Here is a 5981-nt window from a genome sequence, read left to right on the forward strand (position 1 = left end):
GTGTTGTGTCAAACCAATTCTTATTTTGTTTTTGTATTATATCTACTGTATTCCAACTTTTCTATGGCAAAAACTCATAAAAGAAAACCATAGAGCCATCAAAGTAAGCACACAACACAAAGAAAACAGAATCTGTCAAAACAGAACAGTCTGTAGTAATCTGGAACTTTCGAATACTTCTGTAACTCCAAAACTTCTACCAAATTAGGACGACCAGCATAATTTGTATATTAATCTTCTGCAAAACGAATCATGGCAAAAGCTCTTTTCTGTGATTTATGATAATTATTTTTGTGAGCGCAAAGTTTCTGTCTTTTTCAGCAAGATCAAACAACTATCACCCCAGAAGATCCTAAAGGATTTACTTAGCACAAGCACTAATTAGAACACAAAAAACACAATCATAAAAGTAGCCTAATTGTGCTAACACTCAATAACAGAAAGCAAAAGGCAAAAATAAATTTTATTCATTGGGTTGCCTCCCAACAAGCGCTAGTTTTACGCCCATAGCTAGGCATAATTTTATCGATGCTCACATGAAAGATAATAATTGAAACGCAAAGAGAGCATCATAAAACATGTGACAAACACATTTAAGTCTAACATACTTCCTATGCATAGGAATTTTATAAGCAAACTAATTATCAAGATAAGAAACATCTAGCATATGCAAGGAAGGAGAAAGAGACAATAGCAATCTCAACATGACGGGAGATAAATTAGTAGCATGAAAATTTCTACAACCATATTTTCCTCTATCATAATAATTACATGTAGGATCGTAAGCAAATTCAACAAAATGGCTATCACATAACATATTATCAACACGATCCACATGCATGTGAAGTTGACACTCTTCCAAAATAGTGGGATTAACATTACTAAAGTCATGACCTCTCCAAACCCACTTTTATTAAAAATTTCATAAGATTGAACATTCTCCAAAGTAGTGGGATCTAAAGTTGACACTCTTCCAAACCCACTTTCAATATTATTGCAAACAATATTATCAATCTTGTCGGCGTTCTGGGAACAGGGGTCCCCAGACTTGCCTGCCTGCGGCCCACGGCGTGGCTCCGCGAGCGGGCCCGTACGGCCCATCTTCACCAACAAGCATTCGAGACCCTCGCGAGGGGCCAAGCCTCGCGAGGCGGACGACACAAGACCTCCTCGGGAGCGGCCTCACCATGCTGGCTCGCGAGGGGCGGAGAGATCAAGGCAAGGCAAACCTCACGAGGTTCCAATGACGTGAGCCATGACAATCGAGACCAGGCGGGCGCCAGCGCGCACAGTGTCCTCGTTTCCTCTTTGGTTCTAAGGAGGCAAGCGCGGGCGAGGAGTACCGAGGCATCAAGCAAAGGTTTCCACATCAGCGCAATGAGACCAAGACCAGCAGGACCGCAAGAAGGTGGTCACCATGGAGCCCAGGGCGGCGTCACCACCAGAGCCTTTGGCAGGCGAAGACTACTTTTGTCAGGATAAGCTTGTACTAGCTGTCCCCTTTCAAATTGGCCGTTGTTGGCTCCCTTCCCGCTCGTTATGTGGGAAGAGGACCAGGGCCTCTATAAATAGGGCTAGACACCACAGTAGGAGGCATCTTCTCTTGGACTAGATCCAGTTCATCCACACACCCACCAAGCACAAGAACATCTCCCCTCAGGAGGCTCTTCTTCCCCTTGTACTGTACATCCTCAGCCCGAGAGGCAATCCACCACACCACACTAGAGTAGGGTATTACACCACAACGGTGGCCCGAACCAGTATAAATCTTGTGTCTCTTGTGTTGCGAGTTCGTCGAGCTAAGCTAGGAGATCCCGGTGAGGCTGAGGGTGTAGCTTGGTAGGGGGAGATCTTCGTGCGCACCCAAGTGTTTGAACCTTGAGGGTTTTGCCCGAACCCGAGATCCGACATTTGGCGCGCCAGGTAGGGGTGCGCCGGAGTTTTCCTTCCGTCAATTCGCGCTCCACCACCTTCACGCCCATTCTCCATGGCTGGTGCCGCCCTTCCGGCTGGATCTACGGGTGCCCACGGTGACACCTGGGGGCCCCGAGCCCTTTCTCCCGCCTTGCGGCGGGTGCAGTGGCCACCCAAGTTCAAGCCGGAGATGCCACCGCGCTACGACGGCGCGGCGGACCCGTTGGCTTTCCCGCTGGCGTATGAGGAGGCTGTCCTTAAGGCCGGGGGCGATGACAAGGTCATGGCCAACTGGCTTCCCATGGCCCTCACTAGCGCACCGCGCGCCTGGCTGCTCAACCTCCCCGGATCCACGGTGGCATCTTGGGAGGAGCTGCGCGGTCTCTTTGTTGCGCGCTACGTGGCACCGGCGCACCATGCGGTCGCGGCCCTCCTCGGCGGCTCGCAAGCACTGCCCTCGGATTGCCACATCAAGTCGTTCCTTCGCCAGATCGGCGCCACTTCCAAGCGCCCGGGGGCTCCACCGGGCTGGGCCGCGCCCGAGGCCGACCTCACCTTCGACTCAGGGGATCATCCCGTCTCCACCATCGGCTTGGGGGTGCTCCCAATGCTTTGCACGCCCACCATCTGCAACCTGTCCGTCACCAAGACGCTCGTCGACGGCGGCGCCGGCCTCAACATGCTCTCCGTCGAGGCCTTCAGCCTTCTTCACGTACCGCTTGAGCGGCTCCACCCTAGCAAGCCTTTCTCAGGGGTTGGTGGAGGCCCCGCCCACTCCCTGGGGTGGATCCGCCTCCCCGTAACCTTCGGCACGCGCGACAACTACCGCACCGAGCTGGTCGACTTCGACATCGCCCAGATCGGCCTCCCGTACAACGCCATCCTCGGGTACCTGGCCCTGGCTCAGTTCATGGTGGCGACCCATCCAGCCTACAACTCATGAAGATGCCCGGGAGCAAGGGTGTCCTCACAGTAGTTGGGGACACTAAGGAAGCCTTGATGACGCTCAAGCTTGCCCTCAAGACCACTGCGATGGTGCAGCCCGCCGACGCGGACACCTCCAAGGCCAAGGAAGCCGCACAACCAAGAAGAAGCAGTTGTTCACTCAAGACAAGGCAGAAACCAAGCAAGTGCCAGTTAAGGAGGACGGGTCCTTGGGAGCAACCTTTACCATAGGCGCCAACCTCGAGCCTGATCAGGAGGAGGCGCTGGTGAAGTTCTTGCGCGCGAACAAGAAAGTGTTCGCTTGGGAGCCCGATCAGCTGGTAGGGGTCCCAAGAGGGGTGATAGAGCACCACCTGAAGGTGTGCCCAAACGTACGCCCCGTAAAGCAGAGAGCGAGGCGGCAGTCCACGGAGAAGCAGGCTTTCATCGTCCAAGAGACCCACAAGTTGGAGGTTGCGGGTGTCATTCGCGAGGTTCAGTACCCCGAGTGGCTGGCGAACCCCGTCGTCATGCCCGAGAAAGGCGGGAAAGAACGAATGTATGTCGACTTCACCAACCTCAACAAGGCTTGCCCCCAATATCCGTTCCCGCTTCCACGCATTTTCACCGCCGCCGCCGAGTGCGACTTGCTGTGCTTCCTGGACGCGTTTTCAGGATATCACCAGATCAAGATGGTGGTAGAAGATGTGGAGAAGACAGCCTTCCTAACCCCGTGTGGGGTGTACTGCTACACTTGCATGCCTTTAGGGCTGCGCAACACAGGCGCAACCTTCCAGCGGCTCATGCACATCGCCTTGGGTCGGCAGCTCGGGAGAAACGCTGAAGCTTACGTCGACGACATCGTGGTGAAGTCTCGGGAGGCGAGGACTTTGATTCAGGACCTGGAGGAAACCTTCGCGAGCCTCCGCCAGGTGGACTTGCGACTCAACCCAGAGAAGTGCGTGTTTGGCGGCCCTTCCTGCAAGTTGCTGGGTTTCCTTGTGTCCCACCGGGGGATCGAGGCCAACCCAGAGAAGGTCAAGGACATTGAAGACATGAGTCCACCGCAAACCCTCAAGGAAATGCAGAAGCTTGCTGGATGGGTGACTGCGTTGGGGTGCTTCATTTCCAAGCTGGGAGAGCACGCCCTACCCTTCTTCAAGCTGATGAAGAAGAAGGACCCATTCGAGTGGACCCCGGAGGCTGACCAAGCATTTCAAGACCTCAAGAGATATCTGACCAGCCCTCCTATGATGGTGGCGCCACGACCACTCGAGCCCCTGGTGCTTTACCTTGCCGCCACTCCCTACTCCGCCAGCGCGGCTCTAGTGGCGGTTCGGGAAGAACGCCAAGCCAAGGGCGCATCACGCCGAGCCACGCCCCCAGCAGGGACGACGCGAGACCAGGAGGGTGCCGCAGCAGCGGCATCAGAGGATCAAGCTTAGCAGGACGACGCCCCCGAGCCCGCAGAGACCCCGACAAGCGATCAAGCATTGGGGGCCCCACCACCTCAGGAGGCGCCCCAACTTCCGGAAGGCGCAAGCCTCGTCAGCGCACCTGCCCTCGTCAAACACCCGTATACTTTGTTAGCACGGTGTTGCGAGATGCAAGAGCATGGTACCCCATGCCTCAGAAGCTCTTGCTCGCGCTCTTGGTGGCCTCGCGTAAGCTGCAACATTACTTTCAAGGTCACCCCATCAAGGTGGTCTCGGCCTACCCACTGGAGAGGGTGCTCAGGAGCCCCAACTCTGCTGGGAGGGTCGCCGAATGGAACATCGAGCTGCAGGCATTCTAGTTGGAGTTCAGCACCACCAGGGTCATCAAGGGAGCCGCGCTCGCTGATTTTGTGGCAGAATGGACGGACGTCCCGGTGCTTGAAATAGGCGAGGATCGGTCCCTCTCGCCGGGAAGTGAGGCGCCCGATGGCTGGGTCATGTATTTTGATGGTGCCTTCGCACGCCAGGGCGCGGGAGCTGGAGCGGTGCTCATCTTGCCCACTTAGGACGAGCTCTACTATGCCGTGCAGCTCTGCTTCCAGTAGGGCGAGAAGGTCTCCAACAACATTGCAGAGTACGAAGGCCTCATAGCCGGTCTGAAGGCTGCGGCGGCCCTAGGGGTGAAGCGCCTCACCATCAGGGGTGACTCACAGCTCCTCGTCAACTTCTCCAACAAGGTATACGAGCCGAAGGACGAACACATGGAGGCATACCTCGCGGAAGTGCGCAAGATGGAGAAGCAGTTCCTGGGCCTGGAGTTGCAGCACGTGCCCCGTGGAACCAACAAGGAAGCTGACGACATCGCCAAAAGGGCATCCAAGCGACAGCCCCAAGAGCCTGGCGTCTTCGAGGAGCGGCTCTTCAAGCCATCGGCAACACCACCGCTTTCAAGGACAGCGCAGCCTTGGGAGGAGCTCCCGCAGCCACCTGCCGCGGGAGCCCCAGCCTGTGGCCCGACTTCGGGAGCGCGTCTACTCTTGGCACTCGAGCCCCAGGAGGCATGCTGGACCAAGGAATTCAAGGAATACCTGACGCAAGGGACGCTGCCGGAGAAGGAGGAGGACGCGGAGCGTGTGGCCTCGCAAGCCACGGCATACTGCATCCGGGATGGTGAGTTATACAGGAAGTGGCCAAATGATGTTTCTCTGTGTTGCATCCCCAAGGAACAGGGGAAAGAGCTGCTAGCCGACATACACAACGGGGACTGCGGGCACCACTCGTCATCACGAACCCTCGTCGGCAAGGCATTCCGCAGCGGATTCTACGGGCCTACGGCGCTCAACGACGCAGCTGAGCTGGTGAAGTCCTGCGAGGCCTGTCAATTCCACACCAAGCAAATCCATCAACCAGCTCAGGGCCTCCAGACCATTCCACTCTCGTGGCCGTTCGCAGTCTGGGGACTGGACATCCTGGGCCTGTTCCCTCAAGCGCCTAGGGGCTACCGATACCTCTACGTTGCCATCGACAAGTTTACCAAGTGGGCGGAGGTGGAAGCTGTCCGCACCATCCCAGCTGGTTTTGTGTTCAAGTTCATCATGGGTCTGGTGAGCCGTTTTGGGGTCCCCAACCGCATCATCACCGATAATGGCTCACAGTTCACCAGTAATCTCTTCAAAACGTATTGCGCTAACCTTGGAACGCAGATTT

Source organism: Triticum aestivum, chromosome 5D (assembly GCF_018294505.1).
Source record: "Triticum aestivum cultivar Chinese Spring chromosome 5D, IWGSC CS RefSeq v2.1, whole genome shotgun sequence".
NCBI classification, from domain to species: domain Eukaryota; kingdom Viridiplantae; phylum Streptophyta; class Magnoliopsida; order Poales; family Poaceae; genus Triticum; species Triticum aestivum.